The sequence below is a fragment of the Ochotona princeps genome, chromosome 16 (genome assembly GCF_030435755.1).
Source record: "Ochotona princeps isolate mOchPri1 chromosome 16, mOchPri1.hap1, whole genome shotgun sequence".
In the NCBI taxonomy this organism is placed as follows: Eukaryota; Metazoa; Chordata; class Mammalia; order Lagomorpha; family Ochotonidae; genus Ochotona; species Ochotona princeps.
The window spans coordinates 33433898-33447567 of record NC_080847.1 but is presented as its reverse complement, the minus strand read 5'-3'; positions in this window follow the sequence as shown (position 1 = coordinate 33447567).

Sequence of the window (13670 nt, the reverse complement as noted above, 5' to 3'; positions counted from 1 at the left end):
CACAGGCGGGTTTCACATGCCACCAACTCCACATTCAGAAACCACTTCAGCGCCAAAGCCGTTTTCAGCTAGCCCTAAATACAAAGGCTCTAGACGAGGATGTTGCTTTGAGAGCTAATTCCATCAAGCAACACTGCATGTTGCTGAATTGCATATTGAAGAAGAATCAGCCGAGTGGTTCTTGTGGGAGAACAACTCCATTTGGCTCACTGACTTCACACACCATCAGGCTGACAGGCAGCTCTCAAGCAAACTCTGTGTTCACACACTATGGTTAATGCTGCTTGAGTGCCTTGTCCTGAAGGGCAGGTTCGTGAGCATCCCACACAAACGAAGGCTCCACAGGCGGGTTTCACATGCCACCAACTCCACGTTCAGAAACCACATCAGCGCCAAAGCCGTTTTCAGCTAGCCCTAAATACAAAGGCTCTAGACGAGGATGTTGCTGTAAGAGCTAATTCCATCAAGCAACACTGCATGTTGCTGAATTGCATATTGAAGAAGAATCAGCCGAGTGGTTCTTGTGGGAGAACAACTCCATTTGGCTCACTGACTTCACACACCATCAGGCTGACAGGCAGCTCTCAAGCAAACTACGTGTTCACACACTATGGTTAATGCTGCTTGAGTGCATTGTCCTGAAGGGCAGGTTGGTGAGCATCCCACACAAACGAAGGCTCCACAGGCGGGTTTCACATGCCACCAACTCCACATTCAGAAACCACTTCAGCGCCAAAGCCGTTTTCAGCTAGCCCTAAATACAAAGGCTCTAGACCCAGATGTTGCTGTAAGAGCTAATTCAATCAAGCAACACTGCATGTTGCTGAATTGCATATTGAAGAAGAATCAGCCGAGTGGTTCTTGTGGGAGAACAACTCTATTTGGCTCACTGACTTCACACACCATCAGGCTGACAGGCAGCTCTCAAGCAAACTACGTGTTCACACACTATGCTAAATGCCATTTGAGTGCATTGTCCTGAAGGGCAGCTTGGTGAGCATCCCACACAAACGAAGGCTCCACAGGCGGGTTTCACATGCCACCAACTCCACATTCAGAAACCACTTCAGCGCCAAAGCCGTTTTCAGCTAGCCCTAAATACAAAGGCTCTAGACCCAGATGTGGCTGTTAGAGCTAATTCCATCAAGCAACACTGCATGTTGCTGAATTGCATATTGAAGAAGAATCAGCCGAGTGGTTCTTGTGGGAGAACAACTCCATTTGGCTCACTGACTTCACACACCATCAGGCTGACAGGCAGCTCTCAAGCAAACTACGTGTTCACACACTATGCTTAATGCCGTTTGAGTGCATTGTCCTGAAGGGCAGGTTGGTGAGCATCCCACACAAATGAAGGCTCCACAGGCGGGTTTCACATGCCACCAACTCCACATTCAGAAACCACTTCAGCGCCAAAGCCGTTTTCAGCTAGACCTAAATACAAAGGCTCTAGACGCAGATGTTGCTGTAAGAGCTAATTCCATCAAGCAACACTGCATGTTGCTGAATTGCATATTGAAGAAGAATCAGCCGAGTGGTTCTTGTGGGAGAACAACTCCATTTGGCTCACTGACTTCACACACCATCAGGCTGACAGGCAGCTCTCAAGCAAACTCTGTGTTCACACACTATGGTTAATGCTGCTTGAGTGCATTGTCCTGAAGGGCAGGTTCGTGAGCATCCCACACAAACGAAGGCTCCACAGGCGGGTTTCACATGCCACCAACTCCACATTCAGAAACCACTTCAGCGCCAAAGCCGTTTTCAGCTAGCCCTAAATACAAAGGCTCTAGACCCAGATGTTGCTGTAAGAGCTAATTCCATCAAGCAACACTGCATGTTGCTGAATTGCATATTGAAGAAGAATCAGCCGAGTGGTTCTTGTGGGAGAACAACTCCATTTGGCTCACTGACTTCACACACCATCAGGCTGACACGCAGCTCTCAAGCAAACTGCGTGTTCACACACTATGCCTAATGCCGTTTGAGTGCATTGTCCTGAAGGGCAGCTTGGTGAGCATCCCACACAAACGAAGGCTCCACAGGCGGGTTTCACATGAAACCAACTCCACGTTCAGAAACCACTTCAGCGCCAAAGCCCTTTTCAGCTAGCCCTAAATACAAAGGCTCTAGACGAGGATGTTGCTGTAAGAGCTAATTCCATCAAGCAACACTGCATGTTGCTGAATTGCATATTGAAGAAGAATCAGCCGAGTGGTTCTTGTGGGAGAACAACTCCATTTGGCTCACTGACTTCACACACCATCAGGCTGACAGGCAGCTCTCAAGCAAACTACGTGTTCACACACTATGGTTAATGCTGCTTGAGTGCATTGTCCTGAAGGGCAGGTTGGTGAGCATCCCACACAAACGAAGGCTCCACAGGCGGGTTTCACATGCCACCAACTCCACATTCAGAAACCACTTCAGCGCCAAAGCCGTTTTCAGCTAGCCCTAAATACAAAGGCTCTAGACCCAGATGTTGCTGTAAGAGCTAATTCAATCAAGCAACACTGCATGTTGCTGAATTGCATATTGAAGAAGAATCAGCCGAGTGGTTCTTGTGGGAGAACAACTCTATTTGGCTCACTGACTTCACACACCATCAGGCTGACAGGCAGCTCTCAAGCAAACTACGTGTTCACACACTATGCTAAATGCCATTTGAGTGCATTGTCCTGAAGGGCAGCTTGGTGAGCATCCCACACAAACGAAGGCTCCACAGGCGGGTTTCACATGCCACCAACTCCACATTCAGAAACCACTTCAGCGCCAAAGCCGTTTTCAGCTAGCCCTAAATACAAAGGCTCTAGACGCAGATGTGGCTGTTAGAGCTAATTCCATCAAGCAACACTGCATGTTGCTGAATTGCATATTGAAGAAGAATCAGCCGAGTGGTTCTTGTGGGAGAACAACTCCATTTGGCTCACTGACTTCACACACCATCAGGCTGACAGGCAGCTCTCAAGCAAACTCTGTGTTCACACACTATGGTTAATGCTGCTTGAGTGCATTGTCCTGAAGGGCAGCTTGGTGAGCATCCCACACAAACGAAGGCTCCACAGGCGGGTTTCACATGCCACCAACTCCACATTCAGAAACCACTTCAGCGCCAAAGCCGTTTTCAGCTAGCCCTAAATACAAAGGCTCTAGACCCAGATGTTGCTGTAAGAGCTAATTCCATCAAGCAACACTGCATGTTGCTGAATTGCATATTGAAGAAGAATCAGCCGAGTGGTTCTTGTGGGAGAACAACTCCATTTGGCTCACTGACTTCACACACCATCAGGCTGACAGGCAGCTCTCAAGCAAACTGCGTGTTCACACACTATGCCTAATGCCGTTTGAGTGCATTGTCCTGAAGGGCAGCTTGGTGAGCATCCCACACAAACAAAGTCTCCACAGGCGGGTTTCACATGAAACCAACTCCACGTTCAGAAACCAATTCAGCGCCAAAGCCGTTTTCAGCTAGCCCTAAATACAAAGGCTGTAGACGCAGATGTTGCTGTAAGAGCTAATTCCATCCAGCAACACTGCATGTTGCTGAATTGCATATTGAAGAAGAATCAGCCGAGTGGTTCTTGTGGGAGAACAACTCTATTTGGCTCACTGACTTCACACACCATCAGGCTGACAGGCAGCTCTCAAGCAAACTACGTGTTCACACACTATGCTAAATGCCGTTTGAGTGCATTGTCCTGAAGGGCAGCTTGGTGAGCATCCCACACAAACGAAGGCTCCACAGGCGGGTTTCACATGCCACCAACTCCACATTCAGAAACCACTTCAGCGCCAAAGCCCTTTTCAGCTAGCCCTAAATACAAAGGCTCTAGACGAGGATGTTGCTTTGAGAGCTAATTCCATCAAGCAACACTGCATGTTGCTGAATTGCATATTGAAGAAGAATCAGCCGAGTGGTTCTTGTGGGAGAACAACTCCATTTGGCTCACTGACTTCACACACCATCAGGCTGACAGGCAGCTCTCAAGCAAACTCTGTGTTCACACACTATGGTTAATGCTGCTTGAGTGCCTTGTCCTGAAGGGCAGGTTCGTGAGCATCCCACACAAACGAAGGCTCCACAGGCGGGTTTCACATGCCACCAACTCCACGTTCAGAAACCACATCAGCGCCAAAGCCGTTTTCAGCTAGCCCTAAATACAAAGGCTGTAGACGCAGATATTGCTCTAAGAGCTAATTCCATCAAGCAACACTGCATGTTGCTGAAATGCATATTGAAGAAGAATCAGCCGAGTGGTTCTTGTGGGAGAACAGCTCCATTTGGCTCACTGACTTCACACACCATCAGGCTGACAGGCAGCTCTCAAGCAAACTACGTGTTCACACACTATGCTTAATGCCGTTTGAGTGCATTGTCCTGAAGGGCAGCTTGGTGAGCATCCCACACAAACGAAGGCTCCACAGGCGGGTTTCACATGCCACCAACTCCACATTCAGAAACCACTTCAGCGCCAAAGCCCTTTTCAGCTAGCCCTAAATACAAAGGCTCTAGACGAGGATGTTGCTGTAAGAGCTAATTCCATCAAGCAACACTGCATGTTGCTGAATTGCATATTGAAGAAGAATCAGCCGAGTGGTTCTTGTGGGAGAACAACTCCATTTGGCTCACTGACTTCACACACCATCAGGCTGACAGGCAGCTCTCAAGCAAACTACGTGTTCACACACTATGGTTAATGCCGCTTGAGTGCATTGTCCTGAAGGGCAGCTTGGTGAGCATCCCACACAAACGAAGGCTCCACAGGCGGGTTTCACATGCCACCAACTCCACATTCAGAAACCACTTCAGCGCCAAAGCCGTTTTCAGCTAGCCCTAAATACAAAGGCTCTAGACCCAGATGTTGCTGTAAGAGCTAATTCCATCAAGCAACACTGCATGTTGCTGAATTGCATATTGAAGAAGAATCAGCCGAGTGGTTCTTGTGGGAGAACAACTCTATTTGGCTCACTGACTTCACACACCATCAGGCTGACAGGCAGCTCTCAAGCAAACTACGTGTTCACACACTATGCTAAATGCCATTTGAGTGCATTGTCCTGAAGGGCAGCTTGGTGAGCATCCCAAACAAACGAAGGCTCCACAGGCGGGTTTCACATGCCACCAACTCCACATTCAGAAACCACTTCAGCGCCAAAGCCGTTTTCAGCTAGCCCTAAATACAAAGGCTCTAGACGTAGATGTGGCTGTTAGAGCTAATTCCATCAAGCAACACTGCATGTTGCTGAATTGCATATTGAAGAAGAATCAGCCGAGTGGTTCTTGTGGGAGAACAACTCCATTTGGCTCACTGACTTCACACACCATCAGGCTGACAGGCAGCTCTCAAGCAAACTACGTGTTCACACACTATGCTTAATGCCGTTTGAGTGCATTGTCCTGAAGGGCAGGTTGGTGAGCATCCCACACAAATGAAGGCTCCACAGGCGGGTTTCACATGCCACCAACTCCACATTCAGAAACCACTTCAGCGCCAAAGCCGTTTTCAGCTAGCCCTAAATACAAAGGCTCTAGACGCAGATGTTGCTGTAAGAGCTAATTCCATCAAGCAACACTGCATGTTGCTGAATTGCATATTGAAGAAGAATCAGCCGAGTGGTTCTTGTGGGAGAACAACTCCATTTGGCTCACTGACTTCACACACCATCAGGCTGACAGGCAGCTCTCAAGCAAACTCTGTGTTCACACACTATGGTTAATGCTGCTTGAGTGCATTGTCCTGAAGGGCAGGTTCGTGAGCATCCCACACAAACGAAGGCTCCACAGGCGGGTTTCACATGCCACCAACTCCACATTCAGAAACCACTTCAGCGCCAAAGCCGTTTTCAGCTAGCCCTAAATACAAAGGCTCTAGACCCAGATGTTGCTGTAAGAGCTAATTCCATCAAGCAACACTGCATGTTGCTGAATTGCATATTGAAGAAGAATCAGCCGAGTGGTTCTTGTGGGAGAACAACTCCATTTGGCTCACTGACTTCACACACCATCAGGCTGACAGGCAGCTCTCAAGCAAACTGCGTGTTCACACACTATGCCTAATGCCGTTTGAGTGCATTGTCCTGAAGGGCAGCTTGGTGAGCATCCCACACAAACGAAGGCTCCACAGGCGGGTTTCACATGAAACCAACTCCACGTTCAGAAACCAATTCAGCGCCAAACCCGTTTTCAGCTAGCCCTAAATACAAAGGCTGTAGACGCAGATGTTGCTGTAAGAGCTAATTCCATCCAGCAACACTGCATGTTGCTGAATTGCATATTGAAGAAGAATCAGCCGAGTGGTTCTTGTGGGAGAACAACTCTATTTGGCTCACTGACTTCACACACCATCAGGCTGACAGGCAGCTCTCAAGCAAACTACGTGTTCACACACTATGCTAAATGCCGTTTGAGTGCATTGTCCTGAAGGGCAGCTTGGTGAGCATCCCACACAAACGAAGGCTCCACAGGCGGGTTTCACATGCCACCAACTCCACATTCAGAAACCACTTCAGCGCCAAAGCCGTTTTCAGCTAGCCCTAAATACAAAGGCTCTAGACGAGGATGTTGCTTTGAGAGCTAATTCCATCAAGCAACACTGCATGTTGCTGAATTGCATATTGAAGAAGAATCAGCCGAGTGGTTCTTGTGGGAGAACAACTCCATTTGGCTCACTGACTTCACACACCATCAGGCTGACAGGCAGCTCTCAAGCAAACTCTGTGTTCACACACTATGGTTAATGCTGCTTGAGTGCCTTGTCCTGAAGGGCAGGTTCGTGAGCATCCCACACAAACGAAGGCTCCACAGGCGGGTTTCACATGCCACCAACTCCACGTTCAGAAACCACATCAGCGCCAAAGCCGTTTTCAGCTAGCCCTAAATACAAAGGCTGTAGACGCAGATATTGCTCTAAGAGCTAATTCCATCAAGCAACACTGCATGTTGCTGAAATGCATATTGAAGAAGAATCAGCCGAGTGGTTCTTGTGGGAGAACAGCTCCATTTGGCTCACTGACTTCACACACCATCAGGCTGACAGGCAGCTCTCAAGCAAACTACGTGTTCACACACTATGCTTAATGCCGTTTGAGTGCATTGTCCTGAAGGGCAGCTTGGTGAGCATCCCACACAAACGAAGGCTCCACAGGCGGGTTTCACATGCCACCAACTCCACATTCAGAAACCACTTCAGCGCCAAAGCCCTTTTCAGCTAGCCCTAAATACAAAGGCTCTAGACGAGGATGTTGCTGTAAGAGCTAATTCCATCAAGCAACACTGCATGTTGCTGAATTGCATATTGAAGAAGAATCAGCCGAGTGGTTCTTGTGGGAGAACAACTCCATTTGGCTCACTGACTTCACACACCATCAGGCTGACAGGCAGCTCTCAAGCAAACTACGTGTTCACACACTATGGTTAATGCTGCTTGAGTGCATTGTCCTGAAGGGCAGGTTGGTGAGCATCCCACACAAACGAAGGCTCCACAGGCGGGTTTCACATGCCACCAACTCCACATTCAGAAACCACTTCAGCGCCAAAGCCGTTTTCAGCTAGCCCTAAATACAAAGGCTCTAGACCCAGATGTTGCTGTAAGAGCTAATTGAATCAAGCAACACTGCATGTTGCTGAATTGCATATTGAAGAAGAATCAGCCGAGTGGTTCTTGTGGGAGAACAACTCTATTTGGCTCACTGACTTCACACACCATCAGGCTGACAGGCAGCTCTCAAGCAAACTACGTGTTCACACACTATGCTAAATGCCATTTGAGTGCATTGTCCTGAAGGGCAGCTTGGTGAGCATCCCACACAAACGAAGGCTCCACAGGCGGGTTTCACATGCCACCAACTCCACATTCAGAAACCACTTCAGCGCCAAAGCCGTTTTCAGCTAGCCCTAAATACAAAGGCTCTAGACGCAGATGTGGCTGTTAGAGCTAATTCCATCAAGCAACACTGCATGTTGCTGAATTGCATATTGAAGAAGAATCAGCCGAGTGGTTCTTGTGGGAGAACAACTCCATTTGGCTCACTGACTTCACACACCATCAGGCTGACAGGCAGCTCTCAAGCAAACTACGTGTTCACACACTATGCTTAATGCCGTTTGAGTGCATTGTCCTGAAGGGCAGGTTGGTGAGCATCCCACACAAATGAAGGCTCCACAGGCGGGTTTCACATGCCACCAACTCCACATTCAGAAACCACTTCAGCGCCAAAGCCGTTTTCAGCTAGCCCTAAATACAAAGGCTCTAGACGCAGATGTTGCTGTAAGAGCTAATTCCATCAAGCAACACTGCATGTTGCTGAATTGCATATTGAAGAAGAATCAGCCGAGTGGTTCTTGTGGGAGAACAACTCCATTTGGCTCACTGACTTCACACACCATCAGGCTGACAGGCAGCTCTCAAGCAAACTCTGTGTTCACACACTATGGTTAATGCTGCTTGAGTGCATTGTCCTGAAGGGCAGCTTGGTGAGCATCCCACACAAACGAAGGCTCCACAGGCGGGTTTCACATGCCACCAACTCCACATTCAGAAACCACTTCAGCGCCAAAGCCGTTTTCAGCTAGCCCTAAATACAAAGGCTCTAGACCCAGATGTTGCTGTAAGAGCTAATTCCATCAAGCAACACTGCATGTTGCTGAATTGCATATTGAAGAAGAATCAGCCGAGTGGTTCTTGTGGGAGAACAACTCCATTTGGCTCACTGACTTCACACACCATCAGGCTGACAGGCAGCTCTCAAGCAAACTGCGTGTTCACACACTATGCCTAATGCCGTTTGAGTGCATTGTCCTGAAGGGCAGCTTGGTGAGCATCCCACACAAACGAAGGCTCCACAGGCGGGTTTCACATGAAACCAACTCCACGTTCAGAAACCAATTCAGCGCCAAAGCCGTTTTCAGCTAGCCCTAAATACAAAGGCTGTAGACGCAGATGTTGCTGTAAGAGCTAATTCCATCCAGCAACACTGCATGTTGCTGAATTGCATATTGAAGAAGAATCAGCCGAGTGGTTCTTGTGGGAGAACAACTCTATTTGGCTCACTGACTTCACACACCATCAGGCTGACAGGCAGCTCTCAAGCAAACTACGTGTTCACACACTATGCTAAATGCCGTTTGAGTGCATTGTCCTGAAGGGCAGCTTGGTGAGCATCCCACACAAACGAAGGCTCCACAGGCGGGTTTCACATGCCACCAACTCCACATTCAGAAACCACTTCAGCGCCAAAGCCGTTTTCAGCTAGCCCTAAATACAAAGGCTCTAGACGAGGATGTTGCTTTGAGAGCTAATTCCATCAAGCAACACTGCATGTTGCTGAATTGCATATTGAAGAAGAATCAGCCGAGTGGTTCTTGTGGGAGAACAACTCCATTTGGCTCACTGACTTCACACACCATCAGGCTGACAGGCAGCTCTCAAGCAATCTCTGTGTTCACACACTATGGTTAATGCTGCTTGAGTGCCTTGTCCTGAAGGGCAGGTTCGTGAGCATCCCACACAAACGAAGGCTCCACAGGCGGGTTTCACATGCCACCAACTCCACGTTCAGAAACCACATCAGCGCCAAAGCCGTTTTCAGCTAGCCCTAAATACAAAGGCTCTAGACGCAGATATTGCTCTAAGAGCTAATTCCATCAAGCAACACTGCATGTTGCTGAAATGCATATTGAAGAAGAATCAGCCGAGTGGTTCTTGTGGGAGAACAGCTCCATTTGGCTCACTGACTTCACACACCATCAGGCTGACAGGCAGCTCTCAAGCAAACTACGTGTTCACACACTATGCTTAATGCCGTTTGAGTGCATTGTCCTGAAGGGCAGCTTGGTGAGCATCCCACACAAACGAAGGCTCCACAGGCGGGTTTCACATGCCACCAACTCCACATTCAGAAACCACTTCAGCGCCAAAGCCCTTTTCAGCTAGCCCTAAATACAAAGGCTCTAGACGAGGATGTTGCTGTAAGAGCTAATTCCATCAAGCAACACTGCATGTTGCTGAATTGCATATTGAAGAAGAATCAGCCGAGTGGTTCTTGTGGGAGAACAACTCCATTTGGCTCACTGACTTCACACACCATCAGGCTGACAGGCAGCTCTCAAGCAAACTACGTGTTCACACACTATGGTTAATGCTGCTTGAGTGCATTGTCCTGAAGGGCAGGTTGGTGAGCATCCCACACAAACGAAGGCTCCACAGGCGGGTTTCACATGCCACCAACTCCACATTCAGAAACCACTTCAGCGCCAAAGCCGTTTTCAGCTAGCCCTAAATACAAAGGCTCTAGACCCAGATGTTGCTGTAAGAGCTAATTGAATCAAGCAACACTGCATGTTGCTGAATTGCATATTGAAGAAGAATCAGCCGAGTGGTTCTTGTGGGAGAACAACTCTATTTGGCTCACTGACTTCACACACCATCAGGCTGACAGGCAGCTCTCAAGCAAACTACGTGTTCACACACTATGCTAAATGCCATTTGAGTGCATTGTCCTGAAGGGCAGCTTGGTGAGCATCCCACACAAACGAAGGCTCCACAGGCGGGTTTCACATGCCACCAACTCCACATTCAGAAACCACTTCAGCGCCAAAGCCGTTTTCAGCTAGCCCTAAATACAAAGGCTCTAGACGCAGATGTGGCTGTTAGAGCTAATTCCATCAAGCAACACTGCATGTTGCTGAATTGCATATTGAAGAAGAATCAGCCGAGTGGTTCTTGTGGGAGAACAACTCCATTTGGCTCACTGACTTCACACACCATCAGGCTGACAGGCAGCTCTCAAGCAAACTACGTGTTCACACACTATGCTTAATGCCGTTTGAGTGCATTGTCCTGAAGGGCAGGTTGGTGAGCATCCCACACAAATGAAGGCTCCACAGGCGGGTTTCACATGCCACCAACTCCACATTCAGAAACCACTTCAGCGCCAAAGCCGTTTTCAGCTAGCCCTAAATACAAAGGCTCTAGACGCAGATGTTGCTGTAAGAGCTAATTCCATCAAGCAACACTGCATGTTGCTGAATTGCATATTGAAGAAGAATCAGCCGAGTGGTTCTTGTGGGAGAACAACTCCATTTGGCTCACTGACTTCACACACCAGCAGGCTGACAGGCAGCTCTCAAGCAAACTCTGTGTTCACACACTATGGTTAATGCTGCTTGAGTGCATTGTCCTGAAGGGCAGCTTGGTGAGCATCCCACACAAACGAAGGCTCCACAGGCGGGTTTCACATGCCACCAACTCCACATTCAGAAACCACTTCAGCGCCAAAGCCGTTTTCAGCTAGCCCTAAATACAAAGGCTCTAGACCCAGATGTTGCTGTAAGAGCTAATTCCATCAAGCAACACTGCATGTTGCTGAATTGCATATTGAAGAAGAATCAGCCGAGTGGTTCTTGTGGGAGAACAACTCCATTTGGCTCACTGACTTCACACACCATCAGGCTGACAGGCAGCTCTCAAGCAAACTGCGTGTTCACACACTATGCCTAATGCCGTTTGAGTGCATTGTCCTGAAGGGCAGCTTGGTGAGCATCCCACACAAACGAAGGCTCCACAGGCGGGTTTCACATGAAACCAACTCCACGTTCAGAAACCAATTCAGCGCCAAAGCCGTTTTCAGCTAGCCCTAAATACAAAGGCTGTAGACGCAGATGTTGCTGTAAGAGCTAATTCCATCCAGCAACACTGCATGTTGCTGAATTGCATATTGAAGAAGAATCAGCCGAGTGGTTCTTGTGGGAGAACAACTCTATTTGGCTCACTGACTTCACACACCATCAGGCTGACAGGCAGCTCTCAAGCAAACTACGTGTTCACACACTATGCTAAATGCCGTTTGAGTGCATTGTCCTGAAGGGCAGCTTGGTGAGCATCCCACACAAACGAAGGCTCCACAGGCGGGTTTCACATGCCACCAACTCCACATTCAGAAACCACTTCAGCGCCAAAGCCGTTTTCAGCTAGCCCTAAATACAAAGGCTCTAGACGAGGATGTTGCTTTGAGAGCTAATTCCATCAAGCAACACTGCATGTTGCTGAATTGCATATTGAAGAAGAATCAGCCGAGTGGTTCTTGTGGGAGAACAACTCCATTTGGCTCACTGACTTCACACACCATCAGGCTGACAGGCAGCTCTCAAGCAATCTCTGTGTTCACACACTATGGTTAATGCTGCTTGAGTGCCTTGTCCTGAAGGGCAGGTTCGTGAGCATCCCACACAAACGAAGGCTCCACAGGCGGGTTTCACATGCCACCAACTCCACGTTCAGAAACCACATCAGCGCCAAAGCCGTTTTCAGCTAGCCCTAAATACAAAGGCTCTAGACGCAGATATTGCTCTAAGAGCTAATTCCATCAAGCAACACTGCATGTTGCTGAAATGCATATTGAAGAAGAATCAGCCGAGTGGTTCTTGTGGGAGAACAGCTCCATTTGGCTCACTGACTTCACACAGCATCAGGCTGACAGGCAGCTCTCAAGCAAACTACGTGTTCACACACTATGCTTAATGCCGTTTGAGTGCATTGTCCTGAAGGGCAGCTTGGTGAGCATCCCACACAAACGAAGGCTCCACAGGCGGGTTTCACATGCCACCAACTCCACATTCAGAAACCACTTCAGCGCCAAAGCCCTTTTCAGCTAGCCCTAAATACAAAGGCTCTAGACGAGGATGTTGCTGTAAGAGCTAATTCCATCAAGCAACACTGCATGTTGCTGAATTGCATATTGAAGAAGAATCAGCCGAGTGGTTCTTGTGGGAGAACAACTCCATTTGGCTCACTGACTTCACACACCATCAGGCTGACAGGCAGCTCTCAAGCAAACTACGTGTTCACACACTATGGTTAATGCTGCTTGAGTGCATTGTCCTGAAGGGCAGGTTGGTGAGCATCCCACACAAACGAAGGCTCCACAGGCGGGTTTCACATGCCACCAACTCCACATTCAGAAACCACTTCAGCGCCAAAGCCGTTTTCAGCTAGCCCTAAATACAAAGGCTCTAGACCCAGATGTTGCTGTAAGAGCTAATTCAATCAAGCAACACTGCATGTTGCTGAATTGCATATTGAAGAAGAATCAGCCGAGTGGTTCTTGTGGGAGAACAACTCTATTTGGCTCACTGACTTCACACACCATCAGGCTGACAGGCAGCTCTCAAGCAAACTACGTGTTCACACACTATGCTAAATGCCATTTGAGTGCATTGTCCTGAAGGGCAGCTTGGTGAGCATCCCACACAAACGAAGGCTCCACAGGCGGGTTTCACATGCCACCAACTCCACATTCAGAAACCACTTCAGCGCCAAAGCCGTTTTCAGCTAGCCCTAAATACAAAGGCTCTAGACGCAGATGTTGCTGTAAGAGCTAATTCCATCAAGCAACACTGCATGTTGCTGAATTGCATATTGAAGAAGAATCAGCCGAGTGGTTCTTGTGGGAGAACAACTCCATTTGGCTCACTGACTTCACACACCATCAGGCTGACAGGCAGCTCTCAAGCAAACTCTGTGTTCACACACTATGGTTAATGCTGCTTGAGTGCATTGTCCTGAAGGGCAGGTTCGTGAGCATCCCACACAAACGAAGGCTCCACAGGCGGGTTTCACATGCCACCAACTCCACATTCAGAAACCACTTCAGCGCCAAAGCCGTTTTCAGCT